The sequence below is a fragment of the Phasianus colchicus genome, chromosome 15 (assembly GCF_987193195.1).
Source record: "Phasianus colchicus chromosome 15, bPhaCol1.hap1.1, whole genome shotgun sequence".
NCBI classification, from domain to species: domain Eukaryota; kingdom Metazoa; phylum Chordata; class Aves; order Galliformes; family Phasianidae; genus Phasianus; species Phasianus colchicus.
The window spans coordinates 6,762,111-6,789,629 of NC_143450.1; the positions used below are offsets into that span (position 1 = coordinate 6,762,111).

Sequence of the window (27,519 nt, forward strand, 5' to 3'; positions counted from 1 at the left end):
CTTAGTGTTAGTGAGTACTTTGTTAGTGCTACTACTTACAAGACCCTAGCAGCAGATCTCTGCAAAAGAAGTGAACTGTTGCATGTTCATTACTACATTTTACAAAGATGATGGGATAGGATAGATTATTGAATGGAACAGAATTTGGCTCTGTGCATTGTCTTTTACAATTGCCAAACAGCTAACTGTTTTTGCAAGTTAAAGGAACAAAAGCAGACAAAGCAGCTGAAGCTTGCAAATCTGTTTTCTGTGTTCAAAAGCATTATATGAATATGTAATGCACCACAAATCCAACTAGGACCATTTCAAAGCACCTGAGAAGTCAGTTGGATGTTTCAGTGCAAGATGGAAGTTCTCCAGTACTATGAGCTGATCTCTTCCATTTAAGAGCTTTCTAAGCTAGGAAGCAGCCAGCATCAAGTCCGGAATGCATGTATGTGGTGCATCCACTCGCATACTTCAGAAGTTTTCATGACCCCGCACTATGTAAAGTCATAACAAACAGACAGATGCACAGCACTTCTACAGTGTTTCTGGTAGCCCAACATAGACTGCACTTTTTTTTGTGGGGGGGGGGTCAAAGTCTGGGTCCTAGAAAACTCCAAGTCTTTAGGAAGAGAACAGAAATAACTAGCCTAAGCTAGTGCCAGAGTATTCACTGAACTTTGAAAAACACTGACAGAAATCAAACTCCTACAAAATCCTACCATTAGCTTACTTATTCAAGACATACTCTAATAAGCCTGATACCTAGGGATATTCTAATCAGAGTCCTTAACTCACTTTGGTACACATAAAACAAAGAATGAAGTATTATTGACATATCTATATGAAGTCTACCACTTAATAAACTGAACTTAAGCTCATAGAAATTGTTTTGACACTACCACTACCAATTAAAATAAAAGACAGAGAACCCAGAGGTCTTTACATTAGAAGCGCAGAAGTCTTAGACTATTCTTTACATTTTAAAAAGAAAAGTTGTGTTTCTAACTATAGGGAAGATAACTAAATTGCACTTCTACCTACAGTTTTCGGGTTTTAAACCAGGAGTTACAAGAAACAGTTAATGGCTAAGGAAACCACAGGAAAAGAATTTAACTTCACGGTAACCTGAAAACACTGTAGACCTGTGTATGCAGGAGGTGAGAATTGTTTAAAACAGAAAATCCTAATAGAATAGAGAACATTTCCTCAAGTACTCTGAAGCCCTAGAGATGATTAGCACTTTGTTTTGTCACCTGCTTCCACAAACACAGAACTTTTACTCTGTTCTCATCACAGACTGTTGTGACTCCTGGTAGTGACTGGGAGTGTGATTTCAGCCAATTGTGCCCCACAGAAAGCTGTTGAGAAGCCTGAGCTAACTCTGGACTGCATTCACAGCTTTTCCAACACAAACCAATAGATGGGTTGCATACGAAGATCAGTAGACAGATTTAAGATGATACTGGAATTTTATTTTAGAATTTTATGAGATTCTGCAAGTTCCTCCAAGGCAGTTGAATACAAGTTAAAACTGCAAACAAACATAGATCAGAATTTAAAACCAGTAAAATTATATGTCAGGCAGTCATTTTAGAAGCATTTCAATTGAATTTAATCACTGAAGTGCTAAGTATTCTTTTTGTTTGGTTGGGGTTTTTCTTGGAAGTTATCACAAAATGCTCAAGTATTGCTATTTTTTATCCACTTATGAATCTTAGCTAAAATGATCTCTCTCAACTAACCTTTCCTGTGATCCTAGACCCCAGTTTAGATGATCCCATTATGATCTTCAAAGAATAAAGATATTAGGAAACTGAAGCTATAGACTAACGTCACCTTATTAAAATACTATTTACATGGAATTAACATAAATACAAGTCAGTAAACCATATGCTATCACATCTGCTCCTCTGTGTATTAATAACAAGACTGTCCCCTATAGGGCTCTGAAATTAATATGTATTAGAATATATTACAAAGTATTTGGATTCCCTTGACAATACAATTTGTAGCTAGATTATTTGTAAGCTTCTAGCCCAGAATTATTGCTGTTGCAGTATGCATCAGCTGCTTCTTCTAGTGTGAAGAAAGTACAACACCTGGCTCTTTTTTGCTATTAAAACTTTATGGAACTCTATCAATTTGCAAATACTCAGCTTGTTACATTTCAAGTATTTTTGGATTACAAGTCCCAGAATATTTCAGTTCTTTGCCAACCATAGCCTCGTTTCGGAGCTTTGTTCTCTGACTTGCAGGATACTTAATATATCAGACACCAGCAGTGTTTCCTAATTTTATTAGGGAAAAAAGAGTTCCAATTCTAAAACTTGATAATAGAAATGTATTCAGTTGTAATGGACAAACATTCTCCAAATATGCTTCCATCTTACAATGAAAGTAATGGATGGCTGCTTGCACTGAATATAGCAGTTGACCATGTTTTCTCTTAAAAATTACATCGCACCCAATAGAACACAGCCCTGCCTCAACAGGAGCAATTCATGACTACTGCTTTTTTTGAGTACTTCTCTTATTTTTCACTCATACTTCTTACAGCCAACATGACTAAAATATGGCTTAAAACAGATAAAAGCTTTTTTTTTTTTTTAAGCATAAAAGAAATAAAAGGGCCCCTACCAAAGCATTCTATCTCAGCAGAATCAGGGATCATACTGATATAATGCTTTCTATGATTGAGTTTTACTATTTCACACTATCACAGGCTATGTGAGAAATCACACCTCATGATGACTTACAGAGGGTTATCACAACCACTTTCTCTACCCCACACCAAACAATGTAACAGCTCCATTTTCCTACTTGCAAACCTTATATCACCCCATCATACCCAGAGAGGGCAGTTAAAAAAAAAAATGCAGCTCCACTTCAAATGAGACCAACAGCATTCTGATTGTGGTCATGGTCAGGAAAGCAGCTGCTTCACACCCTTTACTGGGGAAAGAAAGGCTTTCTAAATGCCAACAGTAAACTGATGTCTCTGAGCATGAGTTTGAAGTTGCCCTCTTTATTCTTACTTCCATTTGTTCTAAGTACAAGACAAAAGAACTGGATCCATATAAAGGACGCTTGAACACACATTTGCATCACACTTGCCTTCCATAAAGATAGAAAGCCTTCATCTCCACCACTAAAATTAAATTAATCCTATCAAGTATCTATTTCATGAGACCAGAAATTCTTTATTGTTGCTTTTTTTTTTTTAAATAATAAAGAACACCCTCACAACACCACTATTCCCTCTTCTATAAAAATAAAAAAATAAAAAATAAAAAAACCAAACCACAGAAGAGGAAAAAAAAACAACGCCACATTTATGTGAGCAATTCACTGAAGCCAAGCCAGAGTTGAAGTACAACACTTGACCAACTCCAAGGACCATTCAGGCCAGAGAACCACTACCACGCTGCCAGCAGCCATTCTGAGGGAGAGGAGCCCAGAGGGAAAACTAGTGCCAGCATGGAACTGAAAAAGCCACACTAGCCTACATGAGTACAGATGAGCACATCGGGTTAACTAGGGTATTTTCTCCTGCTATGGCACGATTTAAACATGACTGCATGGAGACAACCTCATCCTATAGCCTTGCTCCTTTCACATCACTCACCCTCCAGATCTCTTTTTTTTTGATGTTTCTTATTAAGCTCTCTAACAAATAAACCAAACGTTACAAAGAGATAACAAAGAGGTAATTAAACTCAGCATTAGTCATGCTACCTATGCCTCAGGCACACACTGGGGCTGCCAAGTGCGGAAACCAACCCCGCACAGGCTGCACACCACAGCCACGCTGACCTGGGTAACTCCGTTATCAAAACCCTGACTTAATTTATTACATAAAAGTAAAACAAAAACTGAAGAAAAACACTTGCACCCCTCCCAGAAGCATCTTTTAATCCAAAAGTAATTGCTAGCAAATTAAATTAGAACTAATGATCATCAATATTTTTACCTCAGCAACAGAGAGCTATTTGGGTCTTCTTCCCTGGATCAGCACTGCCAAACCAACTTTGCAGTTCAGGCATCACCAAGCAGACTGATGAAAGACCACACACCCAGCCATGGGGCTCAGCAACCCTGCAGCCACCAGCCTCCAAGCAAAGGGAGGAGCAGGCCCACACCAGTACCAGACTGAGGGCTGCCCCGTTTATAGTCCTCCTGGTTTGAGGAGATAGGCCAAAATAAATCAAACTTCATCTGTTTTCAACTGAAGACAAAAACTTATTTCTACCAAGCTGTTTATATGAAGAAATGTTCAGCTTAACACTGAACACCTGCTGTTCCACACTAATAGCACACCGTTATTTGCCCCCTCACACACCTGTGGCTTGTTTGTTTTTGCAGCTGAAGGGAGAGTCCTTTTAGGTTTTCTTCTCATCTCTGAAATAGTACAGTAAAATGCTGCTATAGAGTTCTGCTCTGTGGTTAATTTTAAAGTTGAGTTTCATCGTTTTAGCGTGGAGAAATGAAGGCTGCGGGGTGACATCATTGCAGCATTTCAATACCTAAAGGGAGCCTATAGTGGGAGGGGAATCAACTCTTTGAAAGGGTAGATAACAGCAGAATGAGGGGAAATAGTTTTAAGTTGAGGGAGGGGAGATTTAGGTTGGACTCGGGGAAATTCTTTACAGAGAGAGTGGTGAGGTGCTGGAACAGCTGCCCAGAGAGGTTGTGGATGCCCCATCCCTGGAGGTGTTCAAGGCCAGATTGGATGGGGCCCTGGGCAGCCTGGTCTAGCATTAAATGGGGAGGTTAATGGCCCTGCATGTGGCAGGGGGGTTGGAGATTCATGATCCTTGAGGTCCCTTCCAACCTTGGCCATTCTGTGATTTCTGAGAACAGCTATGTATTTGTAAATTAGGACTGTGTTTTGTTGTTGGGGTGTTTTAAAGTTCACATTTCCTGAACATGCTTCTGAAAAGAAAGATGTAAAATGGCACAGATATTTTGGATAACTATGAATGCTTCACATCAAGAGCTACATTTCTTTATACTAGGCATAAAATGTTTTATATGGAGGTCTTGTGCAGTCTCTATTTACAGCTGGGGAAGAGGAGGCCTCGTCCCCACAAGTGCTTTTAGATAGTGGACAGGGACAAAAATACAGGATTAATTACTTCATTTTTACTGCTGTATGTTTGGACATACTTTTGTTCTGCCACATCTCGCAACTGAGTTTATACTAATGCCTCAGTACCAGATGATTGACTATATGATGATTGCAAGGATTCAAATGTAACTTATGAACAGACATTCCCTTAATGCTTTAGAAGAAATACTAGGAAGTACACTGGAGTTTTCCTCAAATGCAAATGAATTATAGAGAAAATATTATTATAAGATTGTACTTACTGTATTGTTTTACTTTCAGAGTTCTAGAGCCTGACTCTTTAATTTTAAATTTTCAGATTCTGCTAACACAAGAAAGTATGCAATGTCTTTTTTCTTTTGTTTTCTTTTTTTTTCTTTTTTTTTTCTTTTTGTATCTGCAAATAAATAAGAAACACTGATGGAAACAATCTTTTCTCTCAGTGCCTTTTTTTCTTGAAGCTGTGTAACTCTGAGGCAAATCAGGCACTAACTAAGGAGCCAAATGATGGAAAAGGTAAAGCATAGCTTTTTCTATTTCTACAGTATCACAGAAACACTAAAACTTGTCATTAATTGAGCAGTGCAGACCTGGCACATGTTATTTTAGGTGTTAGACACTGATTGCACCTTTTCTAGGATCAAAGGAGCTTCAAGATTAGAAAAAGAAGTGTAACTGAACAGACCCAAGCTTGTTCTGCACTGAAAGCTTAAATCCATATTGTTTTATTTGCTGGCTCATACAGTCAGTCTTCTGCCTGGCACTCCAATGAAAGCTGAAATGGTGCCTTGCAGGACACAGTGTGTACCGTGTCATCTCCTGAAATGAAAAACAGCCTTAAAAACAAAAATCGTTATAAATATTAACTAGTGTTAAGTAACAGAGGAGGAATTGCTATATTCAATAAACAGATCAGTTGAGCAACATGAGGACTGGAAGGCATGCAGACATAACTTCAATGTTTTTTTAAATTTTGAACTGGAATTATTATGCTTCTTGATCATGCACATTATGTTAGGTCCCATCATGGATCAGATAGTTGCATAAAGTGTTATAGAAACACATGAGCTGTAGACCTGCTGATGTGCAATTTCATGTTGTCTTCAAAATTTTCTTTGTTTTTGCATGTTCATTGTTTGAGTTTTTATGACACTAAGTTCTTAAGTCTTTCATTATTTTCTAACTTAAGACACACATCTAACATTTTTTTCCAGTCAGGATTTTTTCAGATCAAGATTAACCCCACTGAGCTCTGAGGTTCAAAGTAGTGATCACTACACATCACTCAGTTTAGACCAGTGACCCTTTTAAATAGTATCCACATGTAATTAATATAAGCATGTCTTAATAAACCATATGCTCATTCAGCTGTTCTCTGCTGTATTAATAACAAGGCTGTCCCTTAAGGGACTCCAAAATGAATGTATATTAGGCATATGTATCCTAATAACCAGAAGGTAACACAGTTGTACTTCATTTATGTTAGAGAAGTATTAAATACAATGTTATTTTAATGACTTTAACAAAACATATGTGCCTGTCCGCTCAAAAAATGTGGTTTATGGAACTAAGGATAAGTTGAATATTGGCACAATAAAACCTGTACAAATGCCCTTCCCTTCCATTATAGTAACAAGTGGGATTCATGGTAGTATGTTTTTCTAAAACTGGTACAAGTCTTCTTACCTCAAAAAAGGGAAAATGGCTGCAAGGCAAAGTGCAGCATAAAATCTCTGAAAACATCAGATCATTTCAGATTTCACTTGCTGTTGCTCATTACCTTATGACACGGATTATACCATGGCACTGTTCTTCACAGTAAACTTTTGCGATATGCACACCTAGTACTTCCTTCAGCAGAAGTTCCTTTAGAGATCCCTGCTACATCCGTTATCAAGTCCATATCTATTCTGTATGTGATGAACCAGGATGAACAATTCCTGAATAACATTTTCTTACGCTGTTTTCAACTAATGACTTTTCTTTCCAATGCCATTTTTAAGTACAGACACACACTGTTCGTGAAGTCAACAGAAGATTCGCTGCTTTTTGTTTTGTTGGGTTTTTATGGCTTCGCTTTGCTGCCACATATAATGAACATCTACGTACTGAGCAATAGAGAACCTGTATGAGTATTTCATAGAATTTGCAAATTCATGCTTGATGAAACCCTCAATTATCATTCCACCCCTTATACAGCTCTGTTAAATATGATACAGCTCACAGAAAAGCTCAAAGTTACAGCTCCAGTACTCTGAGCAGATGTGATCCCCACCTTACAAGATCCACTGATAGTTACAATACACTCGTTGTTTTGCATCAGATAAAAAACAGCTGTTCTTTAACTGCTCATTTAAAAAAAAAAAATACATACTGTTTGGCAACAAATGGTAATTGATTGTTAAAAGGGGAAAACTGCGAGCAGTTCTCCAGATAAAATGCTTTTGTTTAATTTATAACAATTGTTGCAAACTTCAGATGAAGATGCAAGAGTCATACAATAATGAAGCCTAACCTGATCAAAACGGCAGCAGGTTAAACATCTCCACTGGGCTAACTTAGCTGAATTGAAATGTCTGTTCTCAATTGCTTGTTTCTGTGTTGTGCTTTCACCAGCTGACATGAGGTAACTTCTTTTCCTGAAAAAAGACAAAACATTTCTGCCAACTGAGGTGACATTGTGTTCATTCAATAATGATACAAGGCCCTGAGGTTCTTCGGCAAGAAAGATAACAAAGAAAATCCTCATTAACTAACTGCAGAAGAATGAAGGTCAACCCACAGAGAGAATTGCATGCTCACATGTCAGTTAGAACATTTGTTCTTCATTAATTCTTTAAACCCAAGCTGGGATATCATCTAGCAGCATTTTAATGTCCTATACTCCAGCAGAAACAACTCTTAGAATGTTGTTTTCTTTCTACTATATTTAACAGGCCATTTTTATAAGCATTTAACTTCACATCGTTGGGCACTATTAATGCTTTAGGATTGTTACATGACTGCATATAATACAGAAATAAAAATTTGCATATTTCCAGATGAAATAAATTAGGACTGCTGTAATATACTCTAAGAAATTTATTGTATATGGACACATAAAGATACTACAACTGTTTGTTTGTGCATTAGTTATAGTCTTATTTTTAAATGCTTTGTGCTGAATCAAAATATGATTTTTGTCAAGAGCATATTCTTCGCAGAACAGTATCTTTTCATGCAAGATAAGGTATTTTCAAATATAAATCAATGAATTTTATGAGCAAAGCCAAAGCAGAAGTATTCCTCATTCTTTCCTATAGCACTCACAAAATTTTATTTTGTGTAAAATTTCCAACAATTTTAGCCAAATATTCCTATTAGCCACATATAGAGAAGTTTATTCTACTATTTTTCATTAGGCTTAACAATGGTAAATTGCTCAGTTTCTCACTGGAAATCAGATAATACAAATTACTTCAAAATATACCTACCTCTGTCCGAGATCACATTTCTTTCATGCAAATCAAGATGATATGTAGATCTCTGAGTACTTAAAACAGAAGTTATTACTCAGAAAACACTTAATTATGTGAGTTCAGTGGGCCTCATATTTCTATATGTAAGGAATTTGGATTCATTTGGGTGTAGGTGTTTTTTCCTATCTCAAGATGCTTTTTTAGTGCTAGGTAGAATTTTCTCCTCCAAAGTGCAGCAGATTTTTTATGGCTACTGCTAACTCATTTGCAGATCTTCATTTTCATTTAATTAATGCAATATACTCCAGTATTTGTGGTTGGATTCTTCAGACACAGACACATAAACAAGCTAAACCACAGGTCAGACTGCCTAGAATTCTTGATTAAAAAAATGCAATCTTGATGATTCCAACTGCATTTGTCGTGGTTTCAGATGCCTGTCTTTCAGGGCACAGCTTCTTAAATTCTAGACTTCAGAAACACTGTTTGGTCTACCACAGTATAGGGTAGCTTCAAGCTTCTATGTTTAGTTTGAACATCTGATTCAGTATCCACAGCCATACCCTGTAGAGGTGGAATAAAACTTCACAGATACAATTATGAGCATTTAGGTCTATTTAAAACTATTTGGAGGTATTTTGTATCACACATCACTTAAAAGCTAATAATCACAGCTACAATTTGTTTTCCTAGTCTTGACCAAAATTTCACCATAAAAAGACAGCTTGTGGGATAATTCTCATTTTCCCCTTCCTGTGACAGCCACAAAAAAGCCCCTCAGCCTTTTACTTCTCAAAGAAGTAAGAAGAAATAACACATAGGATATACAAGTGCTGCTTCAAAAATAATGCCTCCTATCTCATTCTGTCGGCCCACGACATCAGAGGTGGATAGTGGATGGACGACAGTAGAGATTGAACTTTCCTACCAAAATTCAGTTACATTTTCTTGCTGTGTGACAGATGGCAGCAGAGGAGCAGACTGACACAATGATATCTGACCTGGAAGTGCATATGAGGCAAAGGTGTGTCACTGAATTCCTTTATGTGGAAAAAAAAAGGCACACATTAACATACATTGTCACTTGCTGAACGTTAATGGAGACCCAGTGTGGATGTAAGCCCAGTGAGGCGGTGGGTGGTGCATTTCAGCAGAGGCTGACAGCAGCAGTGGGTCACTTCCACTGGTGCAGACTGTTATGAGCACGGCAAGCAGGGACTTGATTGCCACTGGTGAAAATGCACAGCTAATGCTGGTAACCGTATTAAAACATGGTGTTTTGTAGCTGGGAATCTGCTCTACCAAATAGATTTATTGTGCTCCTTTCTGCTGTAGTTTCGTGGAAATAAACAGGAGGCATTACTTTCAGAGTGAAAAACATAATTTTGCTAAATGATATCCATGTAAAGATTATATTCTGTTTCCTAAGATTTTTGGGACATTCAGCATGAAACAGGATGCTAAACTGGAAACTCAAGAAGGCTTCCTGCAGTGTGTGAGTATGCATAGAGACATTTGCCTGGCTCTACTCAGAATGTCAGAAGATTTCACCTTTACAGAACACTTGCAGACAAAATATCATTGTGCTACAATGGTTGGCTGAATTGAAGCAATTAAGGAATTCCCATACTTCTCATTCCACTAGTTTCAGTGAGTTCCATTTACAAGTATGCAACATCCTAACCCTCTGCAGCTTTTTGTAATTCTGCCCTCTTTCTATGCCAAATAATTGTTCTATTTTCTCTTTTTATTTTAAATTTACATACTAAAACCAAAGATATCTGAGTTATAAGAGAGAATTTTGGAAACTGCCAAGTAATTACTGCTTTATGCAGGATGAACCTTCAAGAAACAGCAAGGCTTAATCTTGTTTCAAGGTTGTTCTAAAGCAGTTTGTTGTAACCCCAAATGTTTTGGTCTCACACTATCATATATTACTGGTTATATTGGTGTTGTCTGGCTTCCCATTAGAAAAAAAAAAATCACAAGCAGAAAGATATTGGAGAGGGGAATGAAAGCATGCACATTTTAACTGAATGTCCTGCTATTGTTTCTTCCAAATCCTCAGTGATATCCCTTTTCACCAATGTCATCTGATACCAACTCAATGAATGCTGTGCAAATAAAGAAGCATTCTTGTTTCTCAGCTAAATGTTATTGATTTGTGCAGGATTTAATCTCCAGGGGATGTCAGATTCCTTGGTCAGCGCAGGACTCCAGTGCAGCCCTGTCTGCACAAATTCAGGAAACAGTCCTTGTCCATGGGATGTGACTGATTAGAATGCTGTCTAATCTAACACTGAATAAAAAATACCATGTGATTCTTTGCCTACATTTTAAAATTTGAAATCTGATAGTAGTAAATGTTATAGGAAGGAAGTGGAGAATAAGATTTTAAAATAACATAGCAGTAAGGGGCCTGAAACAGAACTTAAAATTTCAAAGTTAATTCAACTCTGCTGTTCTACTCCAAAAGAATAGCAAAGCAAAATGTCTGTTTGCATCACGGGTCATGAAGCTGGCTGTAGCCTTGAGTGGATTTATCTAAACAGCTTTTAAAATGATCCCATCCAACCTTGTCCACTACAAAATCTTTGGTCCAATACCTTTACTTCTGTTGTCAGGCAGCACTGCAAATGTGACATTTTTTCTACACTCCTGTACACCTGTAGTGGTCTCATGCTTGTTCCTCCATCAGACACCCAGCAGACAATTACTGTTCTCTTCCACATCTTTTAATAGGAAACCAGCAAATTAGATGCTGCTCTCTCTTCCCAAACTTACCCTGACTGGCTTGATCCTTGAGCCACCCTGCCACATCTACTTCACAACAAGGCACATGACACTGTCTGAAAAAGAGCAGCAGCAGTATCCTAGTGCCCTTAGTATCCTGTGCTTTTCCCTTTCCTAGACAGCAAATGATACCTAAGTTCTAACTCAGTATTCTCCTCTACTGCTGCCTAGTCTCTTCATTACTTGGGTAGACTCTCTTCTAATATCTACTTTTCCACATTTAAATGGCCAAAACACTCTGGAACAGAACAGTGAGGTACAGAACAGGTCAGTGAGATACTTGTCCTTGCTACTCTATCATACACTAATGGACAGTGTACATTAATATACTACTGGATACCAAACCAAATAAGTCAAGAAACATAAAAATTAATGATAGAATAAAATTACCATTACATTTAGGGAATGTGTCCTTCTCAAATGCCATTTTTACATTTCTTACATCTCTTCCATAATAAAATTGACGGGAAAAAGCCTCCTCTCATATGTCCTAATTTACAAAAAGAGAACTACAGCGTATATGTAGTTTATGCCTTCTGTTCCAGTCTTATTTCTTCATTCCAGTCTAATGGTGATCAGTGAGATAGCTCTACAAAAGGAAAGATCCTTACATAGAGAGTAGATGAAATAGTTGCTTACAGCACAGATATAGAATCTTCCTTAATTTCTTCCCTATGCTTGCATGGTTTAGGCATAGGATTTGGTTCACCCTCTTCTCTGATGAACAATTACGAAGTAACATCTAGACTACTTAGCAAATGGTGCAATTTCCTTTTTCACTTTTCATTTATTTATTTTATAATGAAGAAAGAGCTCTCAGAGTGAATGAGTAATTACCCAGCCCTTCCTCTGGGATCTCTCTGAAAGTAAGGAACAGAAGCACTCAAACATGATTCCAGTCCACCTTTGCTATCATCCAGCAGCAGAGTCAATGTGAAAAGCTTCTGACATATCCAAAGGTCTCATAGGCACTCACACGAGTTAAGTGCGTTAATGCGTTCTTAATCAAAACAAAAGATGCAAAGTTCCTATTGAATATACCCAGTAATATCTAACATATAAGAAGTGTGTCAAAAGTCCACACCCTAAAGTTTACTAAAAAAAAAAAAAAACACTTTCAAAAAGGATTTCTCTAACATCCTGAAATTTTTAAAACAAGGTTGTGAACTTAACTGTAAAAATGTCAGTTTTTAAATATACCTCGGGCAGTATCAGATGAAGTTATTTTTTTTAGGTAATTTGATCTGGATTTGGATGAAAGCATGCAGCACTAAGCTTTTTTGCTGATGTTTGTTTCTGTTTTTATGGAGGAGTAGAGACTAAGTTAAAAGGTGCAAAAAAATGCTTGTTCAGTGACAGGAAGGTATGGACAGAGGTTGTCTCTGAATTAGCAATTTTCTGAATTGGAACCTGCTATTCTGTAGCCAATCAAGACACAAACCTTTCCACAGTGAAAAAAGATTTTACTTCTGTAAAAATGTAAGTGGAAATAACATTCTTTTGTTATTTTCTTAGATTATAATTCATATCACCAAAGCAAAAGAAAATTTAAGATTTTTTCTTAAGAGATGACAGCATTCTATATTATATTACTGGATGAGAATATAGCCCACACCGAATTTTTATATTAGGAAAAAAGTATGTTTATTCAACACACGGAGCCAAATTCTCAATTGTCTTGCCATATCAATATAACTATGAAGTGGAAATTTAGAAATACTACTATCCAAATCTGCTACAGTATATAACCTGCTATAAGTAGCTGAGTGAGATATGAGACAGTAGAGAAAAGTACCAGTTCTACTTCACATATATTTAAAGAGATTGGAGGCATAAGTATAAAGCTTTAGAAAATCCTAGTCAGTCCGAGGCCTTTGTATACAAGCATTACACTAGCTTGTGTTATAGGGAAAACAGATTTTTTCCCTCTTCCATCAATCTCAGTCTATTTATTTAGAAATTACCAGGTTATTAGAACTGCTATCTTAGCTCTTGCATTTAATTTTCAATCTGCATTACATTCTGATATCCTAGTGGCAGACAGAGAGGTGGATGGTTCCACTTCTGTAGCTTCCAGTTCTGTAAAATGAATCTCGGTGTGAAAAATGAAGATTAATGGGCTTCATAATCATTTTGTTCTGCTAAAGCCAATTTGAATAAAGCAGAAAAAGAGATCAGATATGAAAACAGCTTTGGATAAAAATAAGTATTGTACATAATTGTGTGCTCATGCAGAAATTGTCATTTTATTTTTTCTCATGCCTGTATGAAGCATCATTCCCATATGCATGCTGGATTTTCGTGATGTACTCTTTCAAACCGCTTCCTATACAGTGTGCAGCAAAATATCTAAGAGATGAAATATAGAGCAGCTCACTGCCATTTTGAGCACATGATTTTCAAGATTCCATGTTCATATTGATCTTCTAATGGCTATTTTATTTCTGTACTTCAAGTGAAGGATAGCATGGTTTAGCTTAGGATAGATGTAGCAATGATGACCCCCAGTTGTCCACTCTGTCCCTTTCTGGAACTTCATCTGCTTCTTTTGTTGTTCTTTAAGGGTACCACAGGTCAGAATTTGCTTTCGGATTAGCTTAGTGTATAAAGATACTTAAAAAGATTGCCTAAGAAAAGCCAGTCCAGCACTCATCCACTGGAACTGCTTTCTTGCTGCTGCAATGTCAGTTTAAAATTCATCCTCCACACTCTGCTTTACTTTTAACTATATCTGTTATCATACTGCCCTGGCGTGTTGAACAAGACCCTCCAGTAATCATCTGGGGAATGCTACACATTACAAATATATGTAGCAGTATACTACACTAGGTAGGAAATACTGCAGTATCATCATTGAAATCCTGCAAAATCTCCCTTTCCCTTCCAGCAAAATAACACAGAAGCCATAACATGCACTAAGTATAATTTAAAGTTTTGTGACTGCTGGCTGAACACCAGCCCATGAGAATGATAAATATTTTACTATTTCCAGTGTCTGGCACTAGCAAAACTTTTATTTTTAATTTATGTTCCATGACTTGACATCACCTCAAATAACCTATACTCAGATGTTTCATTTTGCAATAGAAACAGAAAGTGATACACAGTTTTTAAAATATGCAAGAGATGCCACGACATCCTGCCCTGGAGATGGACTATTGCCAGCCTCATCTTTGGCTGCCTTACTTTGGCAATCATTTGGTACCAGTTTTTTCAGGTCTGCAAGGTGACACTGCAATGTGAATATATGCACAGACATGGCAGTAGTAACAAAGAAGGACTTAAGGTTCTGTACTTTGCAGAAGAGGAATCATTTGTTAGACCAGCTATAGGTTCACTGTGTAAAAAATTAACCATTTTTCTGCAACTGTGTTCCTTATTATAAAGAAGGTAAATTCTTTTTTTTCTCTTTGCCTATTTAATGTTGAATTCTTTAGAAGGCAAATATGCAAGAAATGCTTTTAAAAACCATTATAATACAAATAAGACATGAGCACTAATCAGACAGAACGAAAATACTTCACACAAAGGGTGAGCAGGTGCATGAGGAAGCCCAAGTCCATTTTATCCTGCAGTAAAAGCTCCAACAGGTTCCAAACAATTCTTCTTCCAAAAGCGCAAACTGTAGCCATTAATTGTAATCTTTTACTGTGTCTGTATTAGCCTTGGTGCAGTATACTTCATACCAAAATGATTAAAGTTTATCTGTAACACATACGTAGATAAAATAAGTATATATGTGAACCTTCTGAATATACGGACACTTAGAAATAAAAATAAAAACCTCCCTAAATTTAATTTGAAAATTACCTGAGGCTGCATAAAATCAAGCGTGTGAGCTGTGGCTGAGTGCTAGCAGAGATAAATTGCAGAAGTGTCTGACCTTGCTAACCATGACTTTGATATCTGATGGAATCAAAATTCATGGCTGACAAACTCCTCAGGATAAAAAATATCACATAAATTCAAGGAGGCGTCAATAGTTATGAAAAGTGATTAAAGAAAAGTAAGACACCATTAAGTATAGCACAGATGTACAATTGTATTCTAATGGAGAGATTTTTTGGAAGTTTTCCAAGAAGCATTGGTGGATCAATAAAGAGTAGAATTAATCTCTAAAACACTGGGAAATGTGAAGCTCAGCCTTTCATCTATCTTGCACTCATGGTGTTGCACTGTGTATATCAGGGATCCGATAGCACTGTGTGATGTTGCTGCTGCACCATCTGTGCAGAAAATGCAGACCTAAACTAAAGGGAAATGATACAGGAATAGAGTAGAAATTTTAGCTCAATGTTTCTTTTTAAACACGGTAGCAGAGGGGCAGTCTGACACAACAGCATCTGACATGGAAGTACATATAAATTAGAGGTATGGAATTGAATTCCTCCATTTGGAAAAAAGCACTCCTATTGACATTCATGGACACCTGCTGAACACTGACGGAGACCCAGTGAAATGTCATCAAAAGAATATCAACACTGATTGGCTTTCGAATATACGGTAAAGTATACTGTATACTGTGCAGAAGCATACAGAATTATAAAACAACTGGTGTTGTAAGGGACCTCTGGAGTCCTGCCACTGGCTCAGAGCAGAGGCAGCTCAGGAGGTGGCTCAGAGTGGGTCCTGCTGGATTTGGATGGAGACTCCAGAGGCTCTGAAAAATATGTATCATTTAAAAGAAGGTTGCAACACAACTGTTCTTGTGCATAACTCCAAAAATTGCTTTAAGTCCATCAGCAGCTCACAGCTTTATGTCTCCTTCTCTTTTCTGAGAACACTGCTTCCCACAGTTTCCACTGTTCTGAGGATTTCCACCCCGTAAACTCAACCATCTTTTACCTACGAAAAGCTCATCACTAATTTCACTTAAGTCCATAAACAGTGCTTACATTAACCAAGGGTCATTAAATATCAAGAATAAGTCCCTTCTTCTTCATGGTTGGAGGGTTATCTCTACACAAGATCAGCATTTGTCAGCCTGCAAAGATGACTTTCTATTAACATGCTTTAACTTTTTAAAAAAGTGAGTGACTGATTACAAATGAAGTGTTGGCAGCTGTAGGCACTGTTACTGACTTGTTCATTTACTTACTCCAGGACAACACAGCATAACTCTGTAGGTTTCATCACTTCATTTCGTACATATTTTCAGAAGGTATGATTTTTCAAAAGTAAATATACACTCAGGAAATGAAATTTAGCTCTTTTAAAAGGGATGGAGTCAAGCACCCAGCACAATTCCCTTGAAATTACTAGCAATTAGTAAAAATACTTTGCACAGCACAAGTCAGATTTTTCATTTGAAAAACATCACGTACTTGTGAATGAAAATTGATTCTATGGTACATTTTGTATATTCATGATCTATTTCTTGGCTGTGAGTTAAAAATGAAGAACAGTTCACTGAAACGTGTTTTTTTTCCTCTTCAGAAGACTATCCTTTGGAAATCAGTACTACTATTACAAAAAAACATGGCTTTTCCTTCCTACGTTTAATCTGGTGAAGTAACCTTGTTCAAAATTTTATTCTTCACTGAATGAATTTCTGAGCAGATGAGACAAAAACAACATTATCCAATGAAGCAACCTGAGGGGCCTCTGGATGGGAGGATATGGGATGAGAGTCTAAATTTCTATAAGGCTTTAAATTCATATAAATATAAAAAGTACATGGCTCCATCCATTTTTTTCAGTGTATTCCTTCAAGACGAGAGTTTTACAATTATTTTCCTGTGTGCATTATCACCTGTTTGTCAATGAATACGTTCAAGTTCTAAAGAAGAGATGGATTATGAGTGAACTAAGTCTTGTTTTCATGAGAAACATAAATAAGAGTGCGTGTGAGAAAAACAAATAGGTATACATCATGGAAAATATGCTTAATATAGACAAAGAACTCGGAAATCTCCATTCATTTTGCCAGTTTGGATGATATAGGCATAGCTACTTTGAACCAAATTTGACATAACCCATACTTATAACCATTGTTTTATGGTCCACAAAAGTACTTTAAATAACCTTTCAACATTGTTCAGACTCATGGGGGAATACCATTTTTCATGTAGTAAGTAGCAACTCAGTGATTTTATTCCTATTTAGATCTCAATGTTTCATTAAATCTGAAACACCTTCCAGTGTTATTTTCTTCAGGAGACAACAAGCCAAGAAATCTATTATTTACCTATTTGTAATCATGGCTCTTTTCTAAGCATAATCACACCTTTTTCATAATTTCTCATTTATCTGAAAATACATTAAGAAGAATTAGACTCATTCATGGTTAAACTCCAAGGGAACAGGTAGTGCAAGGGGAATAATGACCAGATTTGAGGATGTCTGTGAATTCTTAGGGCAAGACTGCTACCAAAAACATTCTCTGTACAATTCACAGATTACTTTTGGTCTGTTGCCCATTTTATGAATGGTCTATTCTTCTGTTTTTATTAATATTGTTGACTAGCTACAACAGGTGACATTTTTTTCCCCTTAGGCTGTCCATTATCCAAATGAAGGGCCATCTGGAAAGGGATTCTGTTCAATGAAAAATGTGACAGAGCTGATGGCTTTTTAACTGCAAGTCATCTATGATTGCTGGTAAACACTGAAAATTAGCATTGATCCCCCTCAAATGAAAAAAAACAACAACAATAAAGTACTCCAGACAGGCTTATGGAAACACCTTCTTGGCAGATGTGCATGCTAATTAATAATTGTAGATGGCAACCCTTCCTCATTTTTGTAAATTAATGCCAGTTGAATTCTCTAAAACAAATAAACAAGACTACAGATGGGGCAGCTACTTGTATATGCCTAACACAGCATATGTAGATTAGGAAATGAGGTGGGCATGAAATCTGTGCCACACTATAACACAGGTAGTAGACAAGCACCATTACCATAACCTGCCACACTGAGAAAATCAGATAACTCATCCTTTTGCCCTACCAGGTTACATTCTGGGAGGGTTTCCAAAACTGGAGGTAGATGCCACATTGCCTCTCATTTTGCAGGCATTCAGTACAGAGAGTAGTGCTGGGATGAAGTCGATAAATAGTCATACATTCAGGTGTAGGTACAGAATAAGACTGGTGCCATTTGGGTATCAATAACTCCCCCCAAATCATGTTTTTCACCACCACAAGAAGAATTATTGTAATAGAAAGTTCAAATATAATTCACTGTTTGTCTTCCAACAGCACAGTTCCTTCTAGAATGATGAAAATGCATCTGTAATGAGTATACCTGCCAAAATAATTTGGAAACTGCTCATTGGCTTTGATGGAATGGAATCAAGCTATCCAAGACCATCCCCTAAAAAGCTTAGAGTCTGACACATCCTGACAAAACTGAAATCCACTATGAGCACCAGCTGTTAAGATCAGAAGTAACAGAAAATAGTTTCATAGTTTAAAATATTCTCTGAACTGAAATATTGTCATTAACATTTTATTATGAAACTGTGCAATGTTTAATAATTAAGAAGTGTTGGTGCCATTTAAATTGGACGCTATCTGAAATGTGTTAGGAGGATTTCTTCTTCTTCTTCTTTTTTTTTTTTTTTTTTTTTTTTTTTTTTTTTTTGTCATTTGTGATCAGAAAGCCATATTTACTCAAGTATTGACAATATCCTACTTTCTCATACTGGAAACCATACATGCCACTCTTTGCATCTGGTGCCACCTTGGTGAATGCTTGAAGTTCACGTGACAAAAAGTAATGTGATCTCCATTTAACATGTGTGTGAGTGTGAGGCTTACAACAATGTTAGTATATCAAACTGACTGCAAGGAAAAAGGGCAAAGGCAAAAAAAGATGAAGAAACTCACACAGAAAGAAAGAGACATACAGAAAAAAGAAGAAGAAAAGAAGAACAAAAAGAATAAAAGAACAGAAGAAAGAAAGAGAAATAAGAAAATCCAGAGTATTAATGCCGAGGTTTTCCAATGTATCAACAAATAAAAGTAATAGACTTTGCTAGAGCACAAAACATGAAAGAGTTTTTAAAGTACTGTTCCGTACAAGATAGCAAACTGTAAAATCAAATTATTGTCTGCTTGTCTAACAAGAAGGAAGTATTATCAACAAACATCCTGCAGGTAGGAGATAAGATACTGGAGAATAAGTACTGTAAAATAGTTTATCATGCAAGTAACACTGATTAGGTAATTTGGACATTTCATATTTAATAAAAAACAATTTAAATCAGGAATCATCAAACCTGCAATGACAAGCCTTATTTATGCTGTGTCTGTGTCTTCAAACATTTATTGAATTCTCTCAATTTTTAAGAAGCACTCTTTTAAAATGAAGGGAGCAAGTTAAATGCTTAGTATTATTTTTAAATTAAATCACAGAACTGCTGCAAATAAAAGGAAACCTACTGGAGCATTCCATAATAATGGAGATAGCAATTGGCTTTCAGAACATTTAACTTGTTTTTCCACAGCAGATTTGAACTGGGCTGTAATGTAATGTATCAAAAATGATTTCTGGTCCTCTCTGATATCACAAATCATAAATTGTATAAAGCGACATGAGCAATCAAAGATCCATTTGAGCTGTGATTCATATGTACATGTGCTGAGAGATGGTGCTGCTCAGTGCTCTATAATCAGGACCACAAATATTTTTCATTAGTTTCCCATTTCATTAAAGCTGCGAAAGGAGAAATTGAATCAAATACAAAAAGAATGAAGTTAGGATATAAGGCCAGTATGTTCTTTAAGACAAAATTTTACCACCTTTGTGTGCATATGTATTTGTGCAAAGATATTTGTTCTTAACTTCTGAGCATAAGAGATTTCATAAAGTAATCATGGAAAAGGTCTCTTGCTTCCCTCCAAGAAAAGGTTTCTCCATCTCCAAAATGCATACAGCTGTATCTTTTGTCCCATATTGAATATATCATGATAATTAGGATGTTGGTCTGCAGGACATCATGTTATACCAGTGAAAGTACCTCCTAAATAGCATTTTCTGCTTTTTATTAAGACAGAATGGCTATTAAAGTCAGTCAATATCCGAGTACGTTCAATGTATCTGTATATACTATTACTATATAAATACATAATTAGACTGTATATCGATGTTCAGTTAAGACAGTTAGTACTCAGAGTCTCCATTAAAGATGACTGGAATGTACATTTGGAATTTACAACTGTTCAGTAAGCACATACGAATCAGCTAAAGAGTCTCTACTCCAGAATTCACCTCGCAAGAAGATAAACGAAGAATAAAAGTACAGATCAGAACAAGGAGATGAGTTGGAACTCATCTTTGACTACAGTTTGCTACAGCCATGATGGTTTGCCATTTCTAAGCTATGGAAAGCATGGTTAGTGTTAAAATGTTTTACTTTCTATGACTTATTTTTACTGAATTCCAAAGGAAACGCCAAGCATTGGTTATTGATTACAAACAGCAAATTATAAAACTGGAACTGATTTCACAGGCTGACACATCTGCTAAATAATAAAACTACATCTGGTTCTAATATTTAACTTGAATTAGAATTTAAAAAAAAACCTTTACTTCTTGCATCTTCTCTGTATAACACGACCAAGATCCTATTTCACATAGTAGTTACAGCTGACAAAGGGACAGAGTTAAAATCTACCATATATACTCTTGCTCCCCATTTCTTAGAGACAAAGTCAAAAAGGAAAACTAAGATATGATTTTTATAAGAAAAAAGAAGACAGAGACAATAGCTTGAATAATAATTTAGCAATGATGGAGTCAGTCCAATAAATTTGGCTTTCCATTACCCTTATGTCCACATATTCCATGGAAAAATAAATTTGATAGCATTGCCCATTTAGGGAAAGATTTCTTTTCTATGGAAAACAAAAACAAACCCCACAAATCGAGGCTTCTATATGGAGCATGCAGAAACCTTAGGTGGTCATAAACTCCACTTCTTTCAACAAAGCAGGATAAGCTATACCAAAACGTTTTCTGACAGATGTTTCCTTAATCTGCTCTTGAAAATCTTTGATATGAGAAAAAGTCCACAGCCTCCCAGAATGACATATCCAAGTGCTTAACTATTGTTACAGTTAGAAAAGTGGCTTTGGTTGCTTTCCTTTCCTGCCATCCAATCTAAAGCTCCCTCACTGAAAATGAATCCCATTACTTACTGTCCTATCCCCTATCCTGATCTGCAAAGGACATGGGAAACAATTTATTACCTTCTTTTCTGTGATAGATTTTATTCCTTTTTAGACTGGTATACCCTCCATGTCAGTTGTATTTTCCAGTCTAAAGAAGCCCAGTTCTGTCAATCGTTTCTCAGAGATCATATTTTCTCTTATCATATTTATTTCTATCCCCTGAACTGACTCTCACCACTCTGCACTTTCCTCAAACATTTAAAATGCAGTGACGCTCCTGCAACCAAGTCTGCCAGGATGGCAAGGATTAGCAAGTCCCTCATATGCAATAAACAGAGATAGCAATGTTTTAAAAATCCTTAAAGTCACTAAAAGCCCAAGGCATATTGTTAATCCACAGGACATGTTTTTAAACTAGTACTCCAAATGCTGAGACACATCAATGAGATCTACAGCTTGCATCCTGTGTCAGCAATTCAGTTTTATAAAAAATTTAAGTTAGTGCAAGTTGTGGGAACAACTGAACTGGTAATCACTTCTCCCAGACAACACACGCAGCACTGACCGTATGAAGAAGTGGCTGAAAGACAAACCTTTGACAGCTGCTGGGTCTGAGTTTACTGTGACAGGAATAGTGGTGTAACTCACTTCCCACTGAAATAATGCACGTGCCAAGTGAAGTGATTGGCCTTAAAGGTTATCAAGTTTCACTACTAAGAAAGTTGCTGGAGCAGCCCAGCACAATGTTGAACTACTTCATGATGCTCTGGGGAAAAAAAAAAAAAAGATATTAAACACTTGCAAATCAGATCTTTAACATATTTCTGATTAAAAAAAAAAGAGAAGGAAGGGGAGGGAAAGGAAAGAAAGGGATGGGAAGAAAGAGAAGTAATGCATCTCTCAGAATTTTACACAACTATACTGTATTAATTATTCCTGCAGTGCAAAGTTTTTTAGTATCAACTAAAGTGCACATAACAAATGAGTTACCCTGTTCATTCAGAAATATTACACTAATACTTTGCTCTCTAGTTCTCCTACCTAAATAACCCTAAATTCATGACAATACAACTGTTTAGATATTTCTAATAGGTCAACAAGTCAAATAATTTGTGAATAAGAACAGAGAAAAATCCCAAAGTTTTGGTTAAGTGTATATTCATTACTTACGTAGAATTTTTCCAGTGAGCATGCTTACTAGAGGATGCCAACATGGATTTTCAATGGAAAAGGTAATAGTTGGGGGTGTGGAGCAAAGTAGAAACAGATGCTGGCTAACAGTCTACCTAATAGGCCAGAGGGAATTCTTATCTGATACCAGATAATAATAAAAGGCTCCTTATTATCTCTAACAGCATGCAAATTTTAGGGAAAACTCTGCAATTCCTTTGACACCAAAATGCTTAACCTGATTTTTTTGGGGGATCTAACTGCATCTCAGGAAATTCAGTGGTGGTTTCAGTTATCATAAAAAAGCTGCTTGAATTTTAACCTGCAAAATACTGCATTTTTATACCACACATCTGAAAAGCGTTCATTTCCTTTCAGCAGAATAAGTCCCAAGACATCTAGACAAAGGCCCAGGGCCTCTTCACTCTGTCTTCTGTAATGTCCTCTCTGATTCTTTTCACAGATTTAGCCATTATCTCTGCTCACAACCACTACACAAAAAGATGGATGAATAGCTTCCAGTGCAGCTGCCACAAATGTCCCACTCCATAGATCATCTAGTAAGTTGAGCCGAAGCGTCAGCCTGGACTCGCTGCGTTTTTTTCAGATGTCACCCTACATTACCTGGGGCCCTTGAAACCAGACTCACTTCAGAAGCAAAAAGATATATCAGAATAATAATCAGGTTGCATTATTAGTTACAAATGGGGGAGTTTAAGCTCGTAATGGTAGTTTACAAACCTCATAATGAACTCTTTGCTGTCTCGTGAAAGACAGAATCACGCTGACATCGAGCAACTCACCAGCATATACAGATACGTAGCTGACAGTTGCTACATGGAGGAATAAGGGCTACTTCCCTGTGTAGTTCTTACATTGGACCTGTAGAGTAATCAAAAGTCAGCCATCCAGATTCTAACTGAAATGACAGATAGATGTATTATCTGAAAGGACACGTACATTGCATTCAGTCAGTCTTCCTAACATCTATTCTTTTGTGACAAAACAGTTATGTGAAAGCTGCAGAGTCCTTCCTGTTCCTGAGGGGTTTAATGAAGAGAACATTGCAGATTTGCTTGCAAATTTAAACCGGACCAACTTCACCTTCCAAGGGGAAATACCATCTTTCTTTTTATCAGCTTATTTATCTGCTCTCCTTAGCACCATAACTATATACCCTTTCAGAGGAACTGAAGAGCTTATTTTGTAACCCATATTTTTTTAAAAGGTTTTGTAGATGTTCATTTCAGTTCTTTTGATTATTAAAGTCAGTGGAAATTGCTGATTAAAGGATTGTGAAGTTTTTCAATACTGTATTAGTAGTGAAAGACTACTGAGTCTTTTCTAAAAAGTAACTGTAACGAGCTACTTTACTGTTTGTTGATCTGTACCCAAGGCAATGATCTGAAACAGCACCACGTCCCATAGCTTCAAGAGCTGCAGTCTAAAGCTTTATCCACTATCAACTCCTTTGTGTGATATCCATAACTGATGTCAGGAGATCCGCAGCAAAGTAAAACTGCTCTCTTAATTATACTATCAACTGTTAGGACAGTGTCAAAACCAAAGAATTGCCAAAGCAATGAAGATTTCAGCCTGCCTAGATTTCTGTTGAGAACAATCAGTTAGACATCTCCGAATTGCTATTGATACGTGCTTTAAATTCATTTAAATGAAAACCACAATGAGATTATGGTGAGGGAAATGTTAAAGATGTTAGAGACACGGGAAATCTGAAGGAAATTCATCTGCAGTTAGAAAGACTAAATTTTCCTCTGTAGCATTTCCTTTACAGCCAAGAAATAGTCAGAATGAAAGGAACCACATCACACATTGACAGGTCTGTTACTGAGCCTAGTGATGAGTTTGTATTAAAACCTAATTGTCTGAATAACCCTAACCTTTTGGGAATAAAGAATGCACTCAATAACAAACAATTAACCACTATTTGGATGGCATCGCTTACTCTAATGAGATCCATGCCCAGCACTTGAAAGATGTATGAATAGATATATCAAAGGGATTTAGATGCCTGAAGGCCTCTAGTGATGTGTGTCATTAGCACTTAATATAGGCTGATACAGATTTATCCTAGTCAACTAAACTTACTGGATTCTTACCCTCTGAAGTATGACATCCCTTTTTAATTTCAAATTAGAAAGTCCTGTTATTACTTTATCTTTGTGTTAAGAAGGTTAAAAGTGAAGATAAAAGGAAAATGAAGACATGGTAGTTTTTTTATACATAAAAAATCAGTTCACACTTTCAAAAATTGCATAATGATGAAAGCTTAATCATACTGTATATCTCATTATCCTTCTGAAACAGAAGCTTGCCTCTGTAGTGTACAGTAGAAGAGAAGGTCAGGATGCAAATTTTTAGTTTTCTTTGCTTATTGTGGAACCATTTTCATGTGATATACATTTTTGTTCAAATACTGATCTCCTTATGCCTCCCATATAAGCCCAGCATGATCTTGAGCAAACTCTTTTAGCTGACAATACTAACAGAAGCAGTGCTAGGCTGGGAGTCTGCTCCTTACTATGAAGGATGTGTTCAATTGCTGCAGGGGAATATCCTAGTAGCAGCCTGACACAGCCCAATAGACTAAAGATGTCATTAACCTCACAATCATTAATATGTCCTCCCCTTAGGTTTCTTCCAAATTGCCGAACAATAACAGTAGACTATCCAAAGACATGTTTTGGAAAAAGAATTAAGAAAAAAAAAAAAAAAATAGAAAGAAAAAACTTTGACTTAACGAGCAGCATGCTTTTGAATTAAAAGCAAATAGATATCAGTATGTAAGACACTGAACATCTATTTCAGACATGTTTTTGTTTTATAGTTGTAGTTTGACTGGTCTTGGTTGATAGGATTACAGGGAGGGAAAATTGCTTTCCTGCCCTTCTGACGACATGTCAGTGCTTGAGCAATGCCTTTGCTGTCCTTTGAATTCTTTTGCAAGCACCATCAAGTCTAAGTTTATGCTCATTCAGAAAATGTGCAACAGTTCAATTGCTTGTCAGCCTCACAAATGCAAGCAGCAGTGGGACAGCTGGCAGGATGACTCTTGGAGCCAACGTGAAGAATGACAGCAATCAAAAGAGATGCAAGAGGATGTGGCTGACACTGGGAAGTGCGCTGGAATGTGCTATGTGCCAGGTGGCATATTCAGGACAAGGTGGGAAAGCTCTGTGTTCCATGTATTTTGTCTGGGGGAACTACATTTTAAAAAATCAAAACAATTGAAAGAAGTGGAAAGAACAATATGTCATGTAAGGTAGAAGCAGACCTCGGGTATGTGAGGAAAGTGCTTGCTTGCTTGCTTGCTTGCTTGCTTCCTTCCTTTCTTTCTTTCTTTCTTTCTTTCTTTCTTTCTTTCTTTCTTTCTTTCTTTACCACAAGAATGCTGGTAGATACATTATACAGCTTCCTCAATTTTACTGCATGTTATCTAGAGAATTTAAGTAGGGAATGCACAGAATTGCTTGTTTATTTACACCTCCAGCTATAACAAAATATACTCTCCTCCGGAATACCTAAGCAGCCAGATGGGACTTTCCTATTAACTGATGTTCCTGAAAGCCTGAGGTCCTAATGTCCTACTTCACCATAGAGGATCCATAGATAAGGGAGTGAGCTCTCAGAATTATTCTAGTGCAGATGCCAGGTAAGATCAGTGTGGGAGCTTTCTCTTTAAAGTGCTATTTTCTGCTTATCTGTGATAATGATGTCATCAGCACATGTTTGGATGAGGGCTCTCAGGCCTGATCAGGGGAGAACACCTTCAGCAGCATGCTCAATGAAGCCCCGTGTTTCCCAGAGCAGAAGAGTAAGAGCGATCTTAGTGCTCCCAGTACCCCAAGTGAGCTTAGATCAGGGCTGTAAGGAAGCAGTCAAAACTGGAAAAACATTTTACCAAGAGCTTCACAAAGAAAGTAAAAGCCCTGTAATTTCAGTCCAATTCTTTTCATGATATTGGAAAAATATTTAGTAGTGAAGTATCAGCACAGGACATCTGAGTCTCAGGAATAGCCCAAAGAGTGCAAATGCTGCTATGTCAGACCAGCCTCCTGGTCCATTTAGTCCCAGCTCAGTAAATAGTCAGCTACCTGTTGTCTTGTGTGGGGATAATGCATCTCCACCAATGCACTAAGCCAATTATGCTATTGTGTAGATAAGAGGGAAGTGCTTTCCTCAGTCCTTTTGTGATCTCTGTAGGCTCTCAACCATGAAATTTTATTACTGTTATTTTAGTAAGAATTGCAAGTATCCTGAAATGATCCAGGCTTTTTAAAATTCCAGTTGCAACATATTCCCCATGGCACAAATCCAACAGGCTTTAAATAAAACGTACTGAGAAATTTTTCCTCTAGACTCTTCACAATTTTCCTGCTGTTATTTCTAAGGATAACTTGTCCTTGTACTCTAAAAAAGACGGGATCCCCACAAAGGATCCTAAAATTAACAGTGAATATGAATTGAAGTATTACCCAAGAGAAACATCCTGTTTTCAGTTATACCATCTGTTTTGTTTCTACAGGATGCACAAAAAAAAAAAAAAAGAAAAAAAAAAAAGAAAACCATTAAGCAGAGCACATATTTAATATTTCTGATGATATGAGATATAAAGCTTTACCAAAATATGCCTTCAACAGGCTGCAAGCAGAGAAAGCAGCCTGAAACCTAAAGTCAAGGAAGCTTTACAAACACAGCAAAAATGGTAATAAAATGACAATATAAAAGAAGAGAGGAAATGCTGTAATTCTCACATTAACATGCAATGTCACATTACCCGATCTTAGGAATCGAAGGGTGTAAGATAAGGGGAAAAAAAGCCCCGTGCCCTATGGTGCTAGAGAGAAAAGTTGCCTGCAGCAGC

At 36.8% G+C, this 27,519-nt stretch overlaps 1 long non-coding RNA gene across 1 annotated transcript in view; it reads right to left on the reverse strand.

Moving 5' to 3' along the window:
* Positions 1-4,204, reverse strand: part of LOC149915887 (uncharacterized) — a 68,557-nt gene extending 64,353 nt beyond the window's left edge. Inside the window, exon 1 of the long non-coding RNA XR_016471413.1 lies at positions 3,959-4,204. This is a non-coding gene — a long non-coding RNA (uncharacterized LOC149915887). The remainder of the gene's footprint in view (positions 1-3,958) is intronic.
* Between the last annotated feature and the right edge of the window lie 23,315 nt (positions 4,205-27,519).